The sequence below is a fragment of the Onychostoma macrolepis genome, chromosome 17, assembly GCF_012432095.1.
Source record: "Onychostoma macrolepis isolate SWU-2019 chromosome 17, ASM1243209v1, whole genome shotgun sequence".
NCBI classification, from domain to species: Eukaryota; Metazoa; Chordata; class Actinopteri; order Cypriniformes; family Cyprinidae; genus Onychostoma; species Onychostoma macrolepis.
In genome coordinates, this window is record NC_081171.1 from 19,159,879 (window position 1) to 19,181,279 (window position 21,401).

The 21,401-nt window shown below is 38.9% G+C and overlaps 1 protein-coding gene across 2 annotated transcripts in view; it reads left to right on the forward strand.

Moving 5' to 3' along the window:
• Window positions 1–360: 360 nt before the first annotated feature.
• fut8a (fucosyltransferase 8a (alpha (1,6) fucosyltransferase)) overlaps window positions 361–21,401 on the forward strand; it is an 87,373-nt gene continuing 66,332 nt past the window's right edge. Inside the window, exon 1 of one of the 2 annotated variants that reach the window (XM_058748952.1) lies at window positions 361–519. The gene's annotated coding sequence lies outside the window, so the exon portion shown is untranslated. The remainder of the gene's footprint in view (window positions 520–21,401) is intronic. The other variant, XM_058748953.1, reaches the window with a different exon arrangement.

A 21,401-nucleotide genomic window follows, 5' to 3' on the forward strand; every position in this document is an offset into this window, starting at 1 on the left:
AATTCAGTGCCAAGTATGTTTAGAATGGAAACACTGAACATTAGATTTTCGAGCCTGATGTTCGACTGGACTTTTATTAGAAATGTAATATTTATTAATCTGAACTACCCCGAGAGTGTGTTACATTTGCATAATAGTGGGATTTTTATTATTCTTTTCTAATACAATCCCACAAGATCGGTTGCTTTAAATTGCTTTGTCTGCGGTCTCATTAGTGAAAAGACTATTTGTCACATTTGTACGGAGAAAATCAGTCGCATTACGCTGGCAAAACAATGAATAATGAGATCCAAGAAATTGCATTCAGTGCCGAGGAGCACTTGTATCGTGGTGATCTGACACACGCATGCGCAGTGCAGCCCAGTGACAGCCGAGCAGCCTCCTCAAGAGCCCAGCAGCGAGAATTCAGACAGCAGCAGTCAGTCTCCCCAGTTCCTGTTTCCGCCACGACTCGCCAAGCATCCCTTTCGTTAAAACATACGCGCAGTGGAGATACAACTACGGCAGTGCCAAATCAAGGTAAGTGTGTCGCCGTTACATACGACCGCATTATGTTAAGGAAAACGACGTTTTTCTCGCCGGCGAGTTCGCTCCATCCCGGCCTGTTGCTAGCTGCCTCGACCGCTGAACGGCAAAAATAACGGTAAGCTTTGCAGCTCGAGCGCATTGTGTTTTCGCGCCGTGATAGCGAAGTATGCTCTGGTCAGACAGTCATTCTGTGGGTATCACGGTCACGGCACACTGTGTAATGTGTTTATGTACTAGAAAGAGATGAAGGCGATTGCGAATGAGAATAGCAGTGCCAAATATAGGAAGCCTACTTTCAGCGAATCCACACAATACAGCGCAAACGAATCTGTTAACAAATACACCAGACGAGATTATTAATAAATGGTTTGTATCAGGACTGTTGAAGTGGTGCAGCGCAAATGCCCGGGATGTTAGTCAGACGTTTAGCAGGAATAACAACAGCAGTAGCGTGTCCATGTTTATGTGGATAGAAAGGAGAAAGGCAAGTTAACATGAAGCCGCTGCAGAAATCGGAGTGTTTACTTTCAGACCCTTGTGAAGAAGGCAGCGTGAAAACTGCGAAATGATGTGTAAAGAAGCAGTTCACCCAAAATAAAATTCAGTTAACTTCATGTTGTTGTTTTAAACCTGTATTGACTGTATTTTTTTTTCTATGGAACACAAACACAGAAATTTTGAAGAATGTAGTTTCGATCAAATGACTGAATGGGGATTGAAAATGTCAAGCCTGTGAACTGTAATACATGTGTCATAAAAGTAGTCTGCATATCTGGTACGCTATTTTCAAAGTGTTGGCAGATGGCAATTTTGTGAGGAACAAAATGGAATTTGAGTTATTTACAGAAAGTCTTGACACCCGCCTTAGCTCACCACTAGAGAAGAAATGATTTGTAAACCAGCAATTTGTTTGAGTCATATCTTTTCAATGAATCAGTTGATCCAAACAAAACAAATCTGTTTGTCTTAAAAAGCAATTGTATGACTTGAGAATACATGGAATATAGTGCGATAAATCAAGTAGACTATTTTTATGGTGCTTTTACATCCCTTTTTAGTCATTGTAATTAGATGTAAATAAACATCTGGCAGATTCCTTCAAATTTGTCTTTCTGGTTCGGAACAGCATTTTAATTTTGTGGTGAACTATCCCTTTAAAAACTATGAAGGCGTGGGTGCCTTGTGGGCAGTGTGCCAACTTATAGCGATGTTGTGCTTCGGGCGTCCCAAGTTCGAGTCCCGGGCTCGCAGACCTTTCCTGATCCCGTCCCCCTCTCTCTCCCACTTCACTTCCTGTCTACATACTGTCCTATCCTAATAAAGGCAAAAAACGCCAAAAAAAAAAAAATGATGAAGGCAATAAAGCCTGTTATTGCAGCAATACAAGCCATTATTATGATGATGACTGTTTGTCTTAATGCAGTTCCCACAAGTCTTTTTCGCTATTCTTCTAACTGTCAAAGGTTATGTTTCTCAACTGCACTGGGATCAGTTTGATTTCTTATTAGCTAAAGTGAGCTGGCTACCTAGAAGGCATATGTGGAATGCACAGCACAGGGATTATTTGTCTTCGCCAGTGCTTTTCCTTACTTAATCCACTCCTATCACACCCATTAGACACACTTCAGGATGGGCACCATTAATTATCATCGTATAACAATTTGGCTTCACTCTTTCAAGGCTACTTTGTGGTTTTATCTCCCGTCATGTCGTCTGCTGTTTTAATCGATGCACTGAAAACATTTGCCTCTCTTAAGAGCCTTGTAAAATCAATGTCTACTACAGATGTTCGGCCATAATGCCCAGTCCCTGCTCTTCCAAGCATACGCAGATAATGAGCTTTCATAGTCAAGTGTGTTATTACATACTTGGACTTGTGTGCATTCTCTCAACATTCATACATCTTTAATAGTGCTTTTTGCATTGAAGCAGCTTATCTCGCTTGACTTGGAATTAATGATATAATTAAATCTGCCGTGATAATTGATACCTCCATAAGCTTAGGTTTCTGGATAGAGATGATGAGATGTTATTCCTCTAAAGTCAGATGGTCATCATCAAAAAATTAAACTGAATCTGTCCTGGGTCAGTTGATTTGCATTGCATTTGGCCTTAGAGCAGCAAAAAATATATTTTATTTCACACATCTATGTAAATGCTGTATATTAGCATATACTGTAAATGGCAGGTTTCAGACTAGCACTTTTCAATTGTACACTTTGTCAAGTAACCTGAAAAGCGGTAAACAAATATTGACTGAATCAGCCTGACTATATTAGGTTAGACCAACAAAATTCATTTTCATGGGTCAGGTAAAAGTCACTCCTTCACGTTTTACAGTGTAGTCAGACAAACAGAGAATGAATTCGACACTCCTCTGCTATGTTTACTTGCCAGGGTCCTTAGAGCTGTCTTAGCCAATGGCAGTGCCTGTAACTTCCCTAAGGGGCGGTTCATTTAGCTAGAGGCCTTTTTCAGGGAATCACTCTAAAACAAATACACAAATAGAGTTTTAAACATGTTTTGTCAGGTAAACTAAAACGTGCTTCATGTGGTAACATCTGAATTAATTTAATATGACAGAATAAACTGTATTATGTAACCTGTATCTGTATGTAATATCTGCACTAAGTTACACCAACTTAAGCCATTTTTAAGGGTTAGATCAGGTACAAACAGCGAAGGTGGTTTTTCGGTGCAGTATCAAATTTAATGCTGATCTCTGAATAGATACAATTTTTAAAGAGAGCAGTGAATACATCTATTCACATTTTCATATTTAGAGGAAGGAAATTGATTATAAAGTTCATATGTCAGGGTGTGATGTGGCCTTATCTTGCTCAAGTTAACCATAAGTGAAGTTTATCTTTATTCCAGTATTTTATTAGCATTTACATTGATGTAAGTTTTTGATGTTGTATAATCATCTCTTTTGTTGAAAGTTTGCTTTTAATCTCAGTTCTGTTCGGTCAATCACAAGTCTCACAAATGAACCATAAATATGCATTAATTTGTCATAGGCCCCTGGAGTCTCGTTGCATCTCCGTGCTATGCACCGACTCACTCTGCTCACACAATTATGGTTGTGAAACATTAACTTGAAAACATAATTTGTGGTTATGGGATTTCCATAATGTGTAGCTTCACGTTCCCACGTGATCCAATGCTACCTTTGCTCATAAAGGTTTTATTTTGTGTTATTTCAATTAATGACACTGATACGGTGACTGCACATGCTGCCATAATCACATGATCATGTAACAGCACACTTTGCCTAGCGGAAATCCATTGTAGGCATGTCTGCCTTGTCACATTTGTCGTATTTGAGTAATGAACTGAGAAATCTAATAATGCCCTCGATAGATAATTGTCTCCTGGGGTGAATTATGAAGAAGAATTATTAATCCAGGAAAAGACGTTCTGGTTTATGCTCATTTTATTGAGATTGAATGGAGGAGTAATAGAGTGCAGGGCTTTGCTACTTTCTTAACATACATTCGCCCCATGCTGTGAAGTGAAGGTCAGGACGGGGGACATAATAAAGCTCAAAATCACGGATCAGACAGGAGTGAAGGGAATCTCATTCCCCTCCCCCGCTCCCCGTGCTCATCTGTTCTATTCTGCCAATATCAGGTGACTACTCTTGGCTGAGTTTCCATAGCAATGTGGGCAGTGGGCGGGGATAAAGAGGTTCTGATCAGTTTTAATGATAGTGTAGTTTGCCTCTCTGAGCAGGAGATGGAAAGTCTCTCCCAATAGGTTTTGATTGGAACGGCAAAGAGGTGTGGGATTGGGCGGCAGGGACTAGCGTGTACAAGTGCAGGTGTGTGTGTGTTTGCATGAGATGGATGATGAAGCGAGTAGCTGCGGTGGGGTGGGATAATCACATGGATGAAATCTCTGGCAGGGATCCTAATGGCAGAACATGTAGCTTTCCACATGATGAACATTTGCACTCACTCTTCCCCGTTCTAGTTCTGCGGCAGTGGGCAGCAAGAAAGAACGACCCAGCCATTGTCTTTACTAACTCTCTCTTTCCCAGGACAAGGAAGACCGTGAGTCATTCTTCAGAGCCCTTTGGAGATTGTAAAATCTGTATGTGTGTGTGCATGCTTGTGTGTTTTGCTGGTACGTTCTTGGCTGACTGCTTTTGCACCCATCAGACTTGACAGTGGCCAACGACAGGGAGCTGTTTCATCGGCTATAAATACCACACTGCAATGTGGAGCATCGCTCTGGCAGCTGCAGGGGAACTGCTCCGCCATCGCCCACATACGAGGAGAGGAAGGGTCAGGATTACACCAACCACAGACCTTGTTTGACCCCTGCATAAAAATGACACTTTTTTGCACAAACATATGGTCTGAATGATTAAATGGGAATATTTGCCCGGGAAGCCGTGCATTTGCTGCCATTATAGTCAATGATTACCTACCGCAGGGCTTCATTTAAACCAGGGGAAATTTGTTGCACATGACACCGCTTTTCTCCCAGAGTTCCCCGTGCCCTTGCCGTAGCAGACAGATAAACGTGAGCAACTGTGCCAAATGCACATCTCTCTCAGAACGTAGGGTAAATAGTCCTCAACAAACTGAACTGAGACCCTTGTTTAGAGTTGATAACCCATAGGCACGCAATTTGCACAATAATTGTGTCCTCTACTTGAGCTACTTGCAGACAATAAGGCCAAGGTTACTTTAATGCAGAAGAAGGGGAAAAACTAGCAACAGAAATAGACCATAACCGTCTTGCCAGGTACTTTTCCACCAGGTCCTCGCTCTGTGACTGTCCAAATTACAAGAGAGTCGAATGTGTTTGGTTCTTTCTAAACTCCATCATTCACCTTGCTTCGTCATCTGTGCCAGCAAACACACCTTTCCCAAACAGAGCTGAATTCCACACACCCTCTGGCACACGCATCAGCTCAAGGGAGATAGAGACAAGGTGTGAAAAACACAGAACAGTAACAGTAAATCAGAGGTACAGTAAATAGCTGTTTTTGATGGGATTCATTTTCCCAAATCCCAACGATGTTTGAGTTATAGTAAGCAGCAGAGTACTGATTTGAATGGGACTGACATCTCTACTCAGATGGGAGTGTCTGTTGTCTGGATGTGGGTGTGACAGAAGGTGCATTCATCATAAAACCTATTGAAGTAATCAAGATTTAACTTTCTTTTTACATCTGATATAAAAAAAATTACTTGAACCAACAGCTGTTTTCTTGCTCAAAAAGTTGGCAAAAAAATCCATAATGAAAGTGCAGTTGATAGTGGAGTGAGAAATTTAGTTTTACTTCAAAGTGGGTGAGGAGAGTCGTTGTGGTTGATATGCCACAATCACAGACATTCCTGTATGGGTGGGATAAGCTTTTTTAGAGGACCACAAGGTTTGTAGTAAAACATTAGATAATTTGCAAGACAAGTTTTACTTAGGCTGTGTGAGGGGAAAAACTGATGTATCTGATTTAGATGGGATTACAGAAAGTACATCTGCGAAACACAAATTTACCTGACCTTCTCAGGGAAAACTAGTCCCGTCCAAATAGGCTTTAGGCTGAATACCCAGGGGACTCATGTCTGAGTTAAAGATGATGGAAGCATTTTTGAGGCATCTAGTCCTGTAGTCTGCTTTGCTCAGCACTGACCTGAGTGAGACTGCTGTCTCAGCTCAACTGGAGCATGCTCAATAGCATCTCTAATGCCTTGTGGATTGCTAATGGCTTCTCTGGGACAATTAAGCATCTCTGCTGTGCTCACAACGATGGATGGAGATCTGCATAAAGAGCAACAGAGATAGGATCAGAGGGCAGACAGTATGTCTGTAGGAATGTTATTAAACAAACCCGAATTGCAGGGTTAGGGCATCTCATCCACTAAGTGCCAGCCTTCAGGAGTCATCGGTTTGAGGTAGGTCAAGCGCAAACACAACTATGATTGTTGATTGTCAGAACTGGATTGTACGTCAGCTTCTTTTTAAACCCTTTATGCACCAAGTAGAGGAGGGGGATTGTCATACTAAGAGGATTCTGGGGGATTTCATGATTGGATTTCACCTTGTGCTGATTGATATCTTCAACCGTTTCAAGCATATACATTCTCGGAGTGCATGATACAGCCTATCAGTTGCAGGAGGCATGGTGGGTAATGCACTTTACTTAGCTTGTAGAAGCAGCATCTGCTTCCGTACCATCACTTGGTTTATGCCATCCCCACTCAACAATCACTTGTCCTTTCTGTCTCCTGCCCTTCGGTTGTGAAGAAAAAAGATGGTCCAAACCTCACGGGACACAGACATATTGAGTGTGCTTTTGTAAATCCCAATCTGCCCCCTCTCTCTTGCTATCTTTCTTTCTTCCCCATTCTGTCATTTCTGTCTTCTGAAAATTGCTTCCCCACTTCTCAGTTGTGAAACCGAAGTGTACTATGGAATATTAGAGGGAATGCTTAATGAGACCCTGCCAGACCTTCCTGTTTGAACCTTAGCACTCGAGCACTAGTAAAATATTTGCCTCCCTCCATTACTGTTTGCATAAGCTGAATTGAACACTTAAGTTGTTGCTCGTTGTTGGTTTTGTGTGAAAATCTCAGCTATACCTTTTGGCTAGAAGCCCAGCTGCCCCTCACCCACTGAGTTGAGTTGTTGGCCCGGAGGTTCGACTCAGGTGGGCTCTGCTGCTACACAGAACAAAAACTGCAGCAAACCACAACTGGGTTTAAGCCAGACAGCTAACTCAGGTTGTCATCGCAATCTTCCGATTGAACGTTTCATACTGCTGTATTTCACATGTGTCAGTTTGCCTGTGAGCATGCTACTTGCAGTTTTGTTTCCATCCATCAGTTATTCCTTAAAAACTATTGCAGGGCAAGGCCAAGTAACCGCTGGCCATTTGAAGTTTAAATCTGTACACTCAGAAGCGCTATGATCACAGTGTTTATCTGCTGCCGGTGGTTTTCAGTAGTGCAGCACAGGGCAGAGGATGAGTCGAATGCTAATTTGGTACAGAGCCAGACGAGTAAACCTCATGTGACACTGATGACAGAAAGACAGGGTGCTGTGCAGAGATATGTCACATTCTAGGTTCTGTCCTTTTCTTCAGTCTTTTTGAGCAGTGCACAAAAAGTACAGCCTGGTAAATGGTAAAAGGGTTGAGTAAGCACCCTTTTCCCTTACCGCGCAGGTGACGATGGTTGTGCCAGGTGTTTGCTAAAAGTGACCTTTCTTTAACCTCCCTTTTATTCTTTTCATCTCTCTGTTGCAATGTCTATTTCCTTCTTCCGTCCTTCTTCTTTCATTCACTTTGAAATCGACTGCTTGCAGAGCAGCATCTTTGAGCCAAGCTATCGACTTCAGTTTAGACACCATGGAGTAGCATTAGCCTGTGCCAGTGAGAGGCGTGTAAGGCAGAGAAGATCCTGTTCGGAGAGATAATCTGATCAGTGGATTTGTCGACTTAATTTTTCGCTAATCCTCATAGTGTTGTGGCAAGCCCTTTTGTGTTGAAAAGGCACAGGTTGTCTTAATTGGGATCAAGAGTTGGATTGCTGATCATGCCAACTACAACATGCTGTGGTTTCACAAGCGGAATATGTTAGAAGATTTAGTGGACATTGATTTTACTGTATTGTTCAGCAGGACTCTTTATTTCATTAAAGTGTACACTGATAAATGATTATGTGAAGTTGTATTGCTGGTTATGTGCCCTTAATGCATTTGTTAGGCATATTCGCTTTCCTGGCTAGTCAAGAGATTTGTGTAACTGGCCAGAGGAGTACTGACAACAAAACGCAAAGAAGCTTAATCCATCTAGATTACAAACACATTAATGAGCCAGGCTCAGTAATGGCAGTAGTTCAGCTTTGTACTTGTTCTGTTGATATTTTCAACCTCCTCAACTTTTTCTTTTTTAAAACCCATACTGACTTTGATTTGGCAGGCAGTGTTTTCCAAGTGTTTTATATTATTTTAACAGATACATTATATTTGTAAAACTGTTGTGTGGTTAGCCCACACCGATTTTGATTTGGCAAACAGTGTTGTTAATAATATAATAAATAAATAATTAAATATGTACATTTTAAGAAATAATTAAAAATGCCAAACTATGTTTGCCAAAAAATATTTCCCCAAGAATTTTAGCCTTTGAGACTTTTTCTTATGTACAATCTCCAGACAGTTACACCATCTGGCCATTTTTTAATTGAAGCCCCACAAAATATTAGACTTCAGTAATTTAATTTTCCCTTGTAAATATGCTAAATGCAACTGGGTCAACTACCCAATATGTATTTTATCATTTTCATTCAAAGTTTCTTTAACAAAACAAATGTATTACGTTTTTCATTTGCAACAGTAGAGTCAAATTATTCAGTGAGCTATAATTTAACCCCATGACAGATATAAATTCATAAACACATTTAATGGAAAACAATGGCATACTGTGATGTGTTGATAATTATAGTTATCAACCCATTCTAACTGATTCTTTCAAGATTCACAGAAATAATAGAAAACCAAACATTTACATTTGCGAGGCACAAAACACATGTACATGATCAGCGGTACCTGCCAGAAAGGCCATCGGTTCGACTTTATCGGTCAACCCTGGACACCCTGAAAAGATGCGTGAGGACTTTGGTCACTGTTCAGTCTTATGATCATGTGAAGAGAACAGAAGGAAGTGGTTGGGATCAGGCATAATAATTTTTCGAACTTTAGATCATATGTGAATGTGAGTATGAATGACTGAACATAGATAGCAGTACTGTATGTGGTCTGTTTAGCTGAGGACCTCTTCAGTGCTCCACTGACATCCATGCTAATCAGCGTGCCTACTGACAGACTCTGCGTTGCTGCACGCTCAAGTTTGGTGCGAATGGATGTTTCGGTGCTTTAGTGATTTGCACGGTTTATTGGTGTGATCAGAGCGTCTTTTGTGAGCATTAACAGTCGTGCATAAACAGGCTTTTCAGCAGTGGGAAATAAAATTTCAGGGCAGTTGAGATGCCCTTGGGAGGCAATCACAGAGGTGCTCCGCAAAAGCTTCTGAATGCCTGTGGCCTACCGCGTGGCACTACAACATTTATTTGAAATCACTCAACATTATTCATTAGCAGCTTCCTCTGTGCGGTTCATGTGTTGCATTTGTGTGCTAACTTTTTACCTCGCATGCTAGCTGGAAACCTGGCGTGACATATATGCTGTTCTAGCAGGAGGCAGCTTGTGAGAGAGCTATCATTTGTCTGAATGAATCACCTCATCTCCTTCTCTCGTGCCACACACCCAGCGATTTTTACAGCACGGTGTAATTGGCCACTCTGTTTTCCATCTGTTGCTTGCTTGCATTCCTTGTCATATTCCCTCTGCTGTCCTGCCCACCCTCGACACCAGCGGCACAAGGGAGTTGTGTGTTTTTGCCAACAAGTGACGACAGAAGCAAGATCAAATAGAATTCATAAAAGTCGATAAACATCCGCCTGCCGTTTCATTATCTCTCTGTCTCCTCTCTGCGAGCTGGAGGTGTGGGTGCCATTTATTTCCTCAGAGGAAGGCCTCTCCATTCCTGATGAGAACTTTTCCATTTCACATTCTTGCCTTGGGCAATGGATCAGACTGTCAGAGTTACTTGCGTCTCCGAACTCCTCCACGATTCATCACTCCGTTTTTTGTTTGTCTTTTTTCCTCCAGACAAAGAGTTGTGGCCCATTACATATGTGCCTTGGAGAATTTTTCCCCCTTTAGTTCCAATACAGAACCAAAGTTTTTTTTTAGTTTCTTTTGATTTAGTCAAGGTTGGACTTTAGAATACAGCTCTGTGGCTGAGGGTGTGAAATTAACTCCAATCAAATGCGGGTGCTTTTTGTGCAGCGGTGGGTAGTTGTGCTCATCTATCAGCCATTGTAGCGGATGACCTGTAAGACACGACAGACTGACATTTGACAAGAAATGCCGTTGCTTAGATGCATAGGCACACACTTGAAGAAACACATTTTATTATCTTGATGAACAGACAAAACATAAGTCATCAATATGCCTGATACGCTGTTTTTTGGTGCTCTGTCACTCATGTCTATTTGTAAGGTAGTAGCATTTTATAGAATATAAATGGAATGTATGTTTAAGTGTCTAACGATTTAAAAAAGTAATATATTCCATTTTCCATTTATATTTTTCCAGTCTTCAGTGTCACATGATCATTTAGAAATCACTCTAATATGGTGATTTGGTGTTCAGGTAACATTTATTATTATTATTATTAATATTAAAAACAGTTGTGCTGCTGCTTAATATTTTTGGGGAAACCATACATTTTTTTCAGGTTTCTTTGATGAATAGAAAGTTCAAAAGAACCGCATTTATTTGAAATATAAGTTTTTTGTAACATTGTAAATGTCTTATACATCAAAGTACTGACTTCTTTTAAAAAAAATCATATGGACCCCAAAACTTTGAACTGTATAGCATATTAGTTGATAATAAAACATCAGTTAATTGTTTACCCTGCTTCGTCTGCTGTAGTCTCCTGGTTTGCAGTGTTGTTTTAGGTGTTTTTGCAGTGCCAATTTGAGCATGGCTCAAGCCAAGACAAAAGCCTATTGTTTTTGGTCTCTGATTAATTGTCTTACTGGGGTTTATGAGTGTCCTAGGGAGGACTCCTACACACACCAGAGCACAGAGGACTCATTCACTGTATTCTCTGTGTACAGTCATGTTAAATTCCAGAGTGTTGGTTTGATATTTAACCTCTTCAATTTTAACTTACTTTTCAAGCTATGGTCTTAAGTCAAGTCAAGTCAAGTCACCTTTATTTATATAGCGCTTTTACAATGCAGATTGTGTCAAAGCACTTAACAGTATCAAATTGGAGGATAGAGTGTCAGTAATGTATAATGATAAGATTAAACACTCAATTTTCAGTTAAAGGCATTTCATTATTGAATTCAGAGATGTCATTGTCTAGCTCAGTTTAGTTTAAATAGTAGCTGTGCAATCAAATCGGCGATAATCGCTAGAAATTAAGTGTCCCCAACTGAGCAAGCCAGAGGCGACAGCGGCAAGGAACCAAAACTCCCTCTGTGACAGAATGGAGAAAAAACCTTGGGAGAAACCAGGCTCAGTCGGGGCCAGTTCTCCTCTGACCAGACGAAACCCGCAGTTCAAAAGTTTATATTTCTATTTTAATTTTGTTGCAATTTCTAACAATAGTAGTATTATGTAGTTAGGTATTTTATTATATTTTAGTTATTTTGTTATTTTGGTTGATATATCTAGGGATATATCTCTGGGGGTCATCTGGGTGTCCTGGTCTCCGCTGACGATCAGGGCTGTAGACATCATCTCTTGGTGCTGATCCACCATCTGATCGGATACGGACTGAGAAACAGACTAGGAAAGAAACAAACAAATATTAGCGTAGATGCCATTCAACTGACGATGTAACGAGTACATCGTGTGTTATGGGGAGTGTTCCCGGTTCCGGTTGATCTAATTAATGCAGCCTAACAATCCTTTAACGGATTTGAATAATAGAAGCGTGTGCGTTATGTGTAAGCCAGGCTAAAAGATGGGTCTTTAATCTAGATTTAAACTGACAGAGTGTGTCTGCCTCCCGAACAGTGTTAGGTAGACTGTTCCAGAGTTTGGGTGCTAAATAGGAATAGGATCTGCCGCCCGCAGTCGATTTTGATATTCTAGGTATTATCAAGCGGCCAGAGTTTTGAGAACGCAGCGGACGTGGAGGACTATAATGCGATAAGAGCTCGCTCAAGTACTGAGGAGCTAAACCATTCAGGGCTTTATAAGTAATTAACAAGATTTTAAAATCTATCCGATGCTTGATAGGGAGCCAGTGCAGTGTTGACAGAACCGGGCTAATATGGTCATATTTCCTGGTTCTAGTAAGGACTCTAGCTGCTGCATTTTGGACTAACTGTAGTTTGTTGATCAAGCGTGCAGAACAACCACCAATAAAGCATTACAATAGTCTAGCCTTGAGGTCATAAACGCATGAATTAACATTTCTGCATTTGACGTTGAGAGCATTGGTCGCAATTTAGATATGCTTTTGAGATGAAAAATGCAGTTTTACAGATGCTAGAAACATGGCTTTCAAATGACAGATTGCTATCGAACAGCACACCTAGGTTCCTGACTGATGAAGAAGAATTGACAGAGCAGCCGTCAAGTGTTAGATAATGTTCTAGGTTATTACATGTGGGGTTTTAGGTCCGATAATTAACACCTCTGTTTTTCAGAATTTAGCAGTAAAAATTATTTGTCATCCAGTTTTTATATCGACTATGCATTCCGTTAGTTTCTCAATTTGGTGTGTTTCACCGGCCGCGAAGAAATATAGAGCTGAGTATCATCAGCATAACAGTGAAAGCTAACACCATGTCTCCTGATAATATCTCCCAAGGGTAACATATAAAGCGTGAAAAGTAACGGCCCTAGTACTGAGCCTTGAGGTACTCCATACTGCACTTGTGATCGATATGATACCTCTTCATTCACTGCTACGAACTGATGGCGGTCAGATAAGTACGATTTGAACCATGCTAAGGCACTTCCACTAATGCCAACAAAGTTTTCTAGTCTATTCAAAAGAATGTTGTGGTCGATAGTGTCGAACGCAGCGCTAAGATCCAGTAGAACTAATAAAGAGATACAACCACGATCAGATGATAGAAGCAGGTCATTTGTAACTAATGAGAGCAGTCTCAGTACTATGATACGATCTAAATCCTGACTGGAATTCCTCACAGATATCATTTTCTCTAGGAAGGAATATAATTGTGAGGATACTACCTTTCTAGTATCTTTGACAGAAAAGGGAGATTTGAGATCGGTCTGTAATTAACTAGATCTTTGGGGTCAAGTTGTGGTTTTTTAATGAGAGGCTTAATAACAGCCAATTTGAAGGTTTTGGGGACATATCCTAATGACAACGATGAATTAATAATAGCCAAAAGAGGATCTAAGACTTCTGGAAGCAGCTCTTTTAGTAGTTTAGATGGAATAGGGTCTAACATACATGTTGTTGGTTTAGATGATTTAACAAGTTTATACAATTCTTCCTCTCCCACAGTAGAGAATGAATGAAATTGTTCCTCGGGGATCTATAGTGCGCTATCTGATGCGATACTGTAGCTGACGGCTGCAAGGATACAATTTTATCTCTGATAGTATCGATCTTGGAAGTGAAGTAGTTCATAAAGTCATTACTGCTATGCTCTTGGGAAATGCCAACACCTGTTGATGCTTGATTTTTCGTTAATTTAGTTACTGTATTGAATAAATACCGAGGGTTATGTTTGTTTTCTTCTAGAAGAGACGAAAAGTAATCAGATCTAGCAGTTTTAATGCTTTTCTGTAGGATAGGGTACTTTCCCGCCAAGCTAAACGAAATACCTCTAATTTAGTTTTCCTCCAGCTGCGCTCCATTTTCCGGGCTGCTCTCTTTAGGGCGCGGGTGTGCTCATTATACCACGGTGTTGGACTCTTATCCTTAATCTTCCTTAAGCATAAAGGAGCAACCGCATCTAAAGTGCTAGAAAAGAGAGAGTCCATAGTTCCTGTTACATCATCAAGTTGTTCTGAGCTATTGGATGTGCTGAGGAACTGAGATAAGTCAGGAAGATTATTTATAAAGCAGTCTTTTGTGGTAGAAGTGATGGTTCTACCATATTTGTAACAAGAAGTTGGCTTTACAGCTTTAGCTATATGGAATATACAGGAGACTAGATAATGATCTGAGATATCATCGCTCTGCTGTAAAATTTCAACGCCACTGACATCAATTCCATGTGACAGTATTAAATCTAGAGTATGATTTCGACAATGAGTAGGGCCTGACACGTGTTGTTTAACACCAATAGAGTTTAGAATGTCTATAAATGCTGATCCCAACAAATCTCTTTCATTATCAACATGGATATTAAAATCACCAACGATTAGGACTTTATCTGCAGTCAGTACTAACTCCGATAGAAGATCAGAAAATTCTTTAATAAAGTCTGTATGGTGCCCTGGTGGCCTGTATACAGTAGCCAGTACAAACATCACAGGATTTATCATTAACACTTGTTTCTTTGGATAACGTTATATGAAGCACCATTACTTGAACGAATTATACTTGAAACCTGACCTCTGAGAGATACTGAAAATATTTCTATAAATTGTAGCAACACCTCCCCCTTTACCTTTTGGACGCGGTTCATGTTTGTAACAGTAATCTTGGGGTGTAGACTCGTTTAAAGTAATGTAATCATCTTGTTTTAGCCAGGTTTCTGTCAAACAAAGCACATCTAGTTTATGGTCAGTGAACATATCATTTACAAAAAGTGCTTTTGAAGAAAGGGATCTAATATTCAATAAGCCAAGCTTTATCATGTGTTTATCTGTATTATATCGGTTTTTTATTTGTTGAACATCAATTAAATTGTTACTATTACTTTGGTTTGGATGTTTTCTGTATTTTCTAGTTCGGGGAACAGACACAGTCTCTATAGCGTGAGAAAATGCAAACACATTTTTGCATTCTCCTCCCTCTATATAAAGATGTCAAGTGCCATCTTTTCTCTGAAAGCCTCAGCGGGGTGATGTTGACTAGTGGATGCATGATAAAATTGCAGATGACAGGTTTGTTTATCCCGAGCAGTCAGGAAAACAATGTGAAAGATGCCTTGATGTAAAGGGCTGGAAATTGTTGACACCTTTTAAAACGGCATGCTTCTTTGTTGTTTTTTAAAGGGTTTGAAAAGTAGATTGGGTCAGTTGTTCAGTTTGATGTGGTTGTATAACTGTGTTGCATATACTATATAACGTGCAACCATGTAGTTTGCATATTTTTGACATTAATACATTTTGTAGTCAAATGTTGTACTGTATCTTGCCTTCATCATACTTTTCATGTTTCAATAAAATGTCTGGTAAAACTGTGCCACAGTAAGAGCATTTTAAAATGTGCCAGTCATGCACTTAGTTTATGAGACGTTTTTATTGCCCGGGAATGATATTCTCTTATATCAGCCAAGCATTTGAGATTCCAACCACTTGTTTCCTGGGGCCGGTTGCACCAGCTGAACGTAAGTTACAACTTAGCCTAGTTTTGACGTAAATGGGCACTAAGTTACAACTTACGCACTACTAAATATTTTTTCATTACATCATTACACTTAGTTGAAGTGTAACTCTACGTATAAACTAAATATTTACGGACGGGTCTGGTCAGGAGTAACGGTTGGAATAAAATAGCAGACTGAGTGAACTGCATCAATATGCTCTTCTTTTACCTGACAACCTTCAATCATTTAGGCATATACGATGCTGCTGACATTTACACTCACGTACATATTAAGAGAGAGAACAATATGTGAATAAACGTACTTTGTTTCTTTTTTAGCGCGTCTTCAACACCCCATCTACAGCACGCCCCTGTGATGAAATAATAAATAAATGGCATTTCTTATGTTGTTGTTATTTTTTTTTTTTTTTTTTTTTGCTTTCAGTATTTATTACAGTTTCTGAATGTTATTTACATAGAAAAATAGGTAACACTTTACAATAAGGTTCATTAGTTAACTACATTAGTTAACATGAACTAATAATGAACTGCACTTATACAGCGTTTATTAATCTTTGTTAATGTTAATTTCAACATTTAATAATACATTATTAAAATCTTGTTAACATTAGGTAATGCACTGTGAACTAACATGAACTAGCAATGAACATCTGTATTTTTATTAACTAACATTAGCGAAGATTAGTAAATACAGTAACAAATGTATTGCTCATGGTTAGTTCATGTTAGTTAATACATTAACTAATGTTTAACTAATGAACCTTATTGTAAAGTGTTACCGAAAAATAGCTTACATATAGACTAATGTTATTAATGTATCGTTTTTAATGGAAACTTGTTTTTACCGTTAGTATACGTGAGGCAAAAGAAGTTAGAATGAAGGATAAATTTAAAGTAATAACATTTAAACAAGTTCTGCTCGTGTATTTGAAGGTTTCTATTGGATGATTTTGGGTAAACGTCATTTTACGCGACTACGCATTACTTTACGGAGAGCTTACGAACTACTAGCTACGTCCTGCTTAACGAACAACTGGTGCAACTGAAGTAAGTACAAATTTAGTTACAAACTAGCAAGTAGTTACTAGCCTCTAGTGTGGACTTAACATTCTAATTTAAGTAAGAACTTACGAATGGCTGGTGCAACCCTACCCTGGTCTGTTACTTAAGTTCCAAAAAAGTTGACTTGATTTAGATCTATAAGGTGCAATATTTTCTCACCGTACAAATTAGTTAAAAAAAAAAAAAAATTCATTTGACTGTGCCTTTTTATTGCCAAAGTTAATAGAAAAAGAAGTTAATTAAAAAAAAAAAAAGTTTAAAGAAAAAAATGTAGAGGGTCTTCAATTAAATGGAATTAAAGTTAAAATAGTATTTTGATTCAAGTGAAAACTCACATACTTTCGTTTGTATAAGTATAACTTAATGACTACATAATTGGCTTGGGCATTGTGGCAGAGATTTGTGAACATGTCTGAATGAACTGCTGACTCATGTGATTGTTTATTTAACTACTTTTTTAAAGTAGTAGTCCAGCACTGCCTTATTTTCCTAAAGATATCCTGAGAGACGATTGCCTTATGCCCGGATGAACCTGGAGACCAGTAGTGATCCTTCAAGGCCATTCTGCCTGTATAGCTCAGTCCGACCAGCCTCGGCCAACAGCCTTCAGATCAATATGACCATCTCAAAATCACTTTGAGTCCCTGCCCAGAACCTAGTGGCAACCATCTGTCAGACAGATTCTCCCAAACACACAGGAACACACCCTCAAATCTGTCTCCATAGCATTACCAATTGTTGGTTCGCTTCAGTCTTCCTTGATCACTGAATATGCCTAGTTCTCCACCAGCTAAATTACATTTCAACACACACACAGTAATTTGGTGCAGAATGGTGAGGGCTTAATGATGCTGAAACTCATCACCCTCATGAAGAAAAGTCGGGAGTGCAGAAGGGAGTGTGAGGATTTGCAAGAACCATCAGGCCTGGCATTGTGAAATTCTGCTGGTCAGATCTGCCATGTTACACCTTTGCTTGTTAAGGTCAACTCTGTTAAAACTTTTTAGACCATCAGAAAAATCTGTTAGGTAGGAGTAGGGTTTGCAAACCATAGATTTTCACTTAAGAATATCTGTAAGGATTTTACTGCTTTGTTTTGTGCGGCCATTGATTTTTTTTTTTTTTTTTTTAAGGAGGCAGCTTTGTCAAGGTTTTACCAGGCCAGTGTTTTCTGGATTTGCTTCTGTCACCAAATAGGAAAAAAATAGCATTTATGCTAATTGTTTTGTCTGTGGGGTTGAAAGCTGTTTGGGTCCATGCCAGTGATGTCATTTAATAAACAAACCATTGATCTCTTTATTCAAAAACTAGATTATCTCATTCTCATTATATGAATGATGTTGCTTCTAGATAACTGGTGTGTGTATTTTGTTGTTATAGGGCCTCATGTTCGCAGTTTGCAAAATAGGCTATAGGTAGTTTTTGGTTGCCCTTCTCTTATTAATGAGTAGTTTTGATTTTCCTGCCTTCTCTTGTTTCTCCAGCATTTGAATCGCCTTCTTGTGTGTTATATGATTAGAGGCCTAATGTTGCTGTCATTTGTCAAACAGGACACTATTGATCTAGTCATTCTATGCTAGAATCCGATGTAACCTGAGGTTAAACACTTTGCTCAAGGGCGTGATAATGATAGAACTGGGATTAAGCCTGCAACATTCATGTTGACCACACAGCTCCTTATGTTACTTTACTGCCACCTCCAAGATAGGTTTACTGCTTTCTGTGATCCATAATCAAACAAGAAATCTGATCCTAAGTGTGATTTTTGACAGAAAGTTAATGAATATTTTCTCAGCAGTGTATAATATAAAATACTTCATATATAATTTCTTAAAATCTATTTTTATTTATATGTAATTATGAATCATTCCAAGCAGTTGCTCTTGTATAACACCCTACTAATAAACAGAAACAAAATGCAGTTAGTGTGAATGTCAACCCTATTAGTTAAAAGGCCCTTGAGAGGGATTTTCCATTTTTTATTTATTTATTTTTTTTCATTCTTAATGTACCAGTACTAACACTGACCATGCATTATCTGCATCAAACCACAGTCTGCAAGTTCTTTGACAACACAGATGCCAAATCCCCAACAAAAGCAGTTTACCAGCCAGCCCTAACACAAGATGAATATGGAACAAATTGGCGGACATGGCCTGAGGAGAAACCACATTTAGCCGAGTTTATTCTTTAACACCCTTCCCCACAGCGTCCTCTCTTCTGTCACCCTGCATTTTCGCCCTTGGGGCAACTAACAGCACTGCTTTTTGGACGAAACACTCATCAACATATCATTAAAACTGACTGCACAGCCCTAATTCAAATACGAACATCACTTACTGTAACATAATGTTCAAATACCCCACTAGCTATGCGTCCAGGAACCGGAGAATAGACATTTGAACATATGCATGTGAGTTTATGTGTGTTTCCATGCATAAATATTCTGATGCTCCAAAATTACATGATCAGAAGCTTCATTAGCATGAAGTTAGTCTCATAATTAAAGAAGTGATGTGTAAGGGTACATGTGTGTCCATGCGTGTTGTATGTGGTTTTGTGTTCTTGCTTAGCTTGGGGCTCCATGCTGTTCACCTTCCCGTAATTTTTATATTCAAAACTGACAATCTCACTGGCTTCTTGCTTTTCCATATTATCATCCACTATGCAAAAGACCCCCACCTCCATGTTTTAACTCTTGATCAGCATTGCCTGCAGGGCTCTAGGGGATGGAACAGCACCTCTCACACATTGCACTCTAGTTTGAGAGGAAATTTATGCTCTGTTTAAAATATTGCACACTTGCTCTATTCAGCATTTGGTTTACAGCCATTAAACATTCATTTGCAAGTCTTAAGATTTTCCTGTTTTAAAACCCCATTAAATCGCATTTTATTTTCTGTATTGATGTATTTCCTATTGCAACAGGAAGCTTTTTTTTTTATATAGGTAGCAGGCTTTAATTATGTCAAAAATGATCTATTGGTGCATTCAAGTCCTCCTGGGAAGTTCGTATTTATGAGTTAGGATGCCGTAATTACGATGTAAGGCATATTCAAATCACTTGGTCGGAGCAAGATTGCAATTCTACAAAAAATAATAATAATTTACCACTTAAAAAAAAAAAAAAAAAACCTCATGAAATTATAAATAAACAATGCTTTGTTTAAGGGGGATGTAAATTTTATCGTAATACTGTCATATTTTGTAAATGCAACTTAGCTAGTTTTAATGTTAATGGAAAACAAATAATAATTTCATTAATTTCAGCAAATTTACCATCAGTACAGACACTGCTTCTATTGTGTCCCCCATATTTTTTCACTGACGCCTCTATCTCGGAAATAATAGTTTCCCACTCGTAATTCTGGCATTGCTGTGGCGTTTAAGTATGAACTTTCCAAATTACCATGCAAATCTAATCACAAACAACAACACAGTAGTGGAGTAGCTGAGAATATTTCTCTATATTTAAAATGAGAATCATTGAACACAGAAGCTATTGTACACAAGGTCTTATTTCATGTAAAATAAATGCTCGAGGGTTTAGCTACACAATTGTAAAATAATGTGTGAAAATGAATTAGGACAGACATATATAACTATTAGGGTTTCTTTTTCAGTTTTACTACTAGGCTTTTTTAACCACAACATTAATAATAATAATTAGCTTGTTTTATTTTAAATGGGAAACACATCCTTTTAGGTAACGCTTTAGTATAGGGACCAATTCTTACTATTAACTAGTTGCTTATTAGCATGCCTATTATTAACAAATTGGATGTTTATTAGCACTTATAAAGCACATATTCTGCATGACCACATTCTACATCCCTAATCAATACCTAAACTTAACAACTACCTTACTAGCTATTAATAAGCAGCAAATTAGTTAATTTAGGCAGAAGTCATTGTTAATGGTTTGTTAATAGTGAGAATTGGACTTTAAAATAAAATGTGACCATAATAATTTTATTCATTTCAACAAATTTACCATCAATGCAGACTATTGCATCTCTCTGTGCATCAATGGTGTCTCCCCGTATTTTCTCACTGACACCCCCAATGTGGAATCTGAAGGATGAGTCATTAATTTTTTCCCCAGAAGAGAAAGACTGTAACATTTAGACATATGTATCTGCTAAAGGTTAATTTGTCAATTATAAGCTAGTGTAGGAGTTGCATATAGATGACTTCAAACTAATAGACACTGACTAAAAGCCTCAAAACTCCAGAGAACTGACAGAAATGAATCAAACTGTGAACACTTGTGATTGTGCCTGTGGGAGGAAGAGAGGGAGAAAGCGAGCAGCATTTGGAGAAATGAGACCAAACAAAGTTTTGTTTCAGACTATTTCAGTCTACCCTGCATTTTTCTTTCTCTCTCCACTTCCTTTTTCTTTGGACTCACCAGTTCTTCTGTAAGGGACCTCAGACACACACACACACACACACACACAGGAACTTAGTTCATCTTGAGGCGGGTGTACACTGTAGGAACACTGCCAAGACGTCGCTATCTTAGACAACATCTGCAGATCGTAAAAGATTTCTTTTGTCAGAAAGTCTTTGTTTGCTTAGTTTGACTTCCTCACAGATTAATTGCTTTTGTGGTGAAGCTTCTGATGCAGTTCAGGCAGTGTCAGAAATGCTGAGCCTTATGCACTTGGGCCTTATGACCTTAGAGATTCTGGGTTTTCGTATGGTTTTGCTTCAAGTCTGTGGA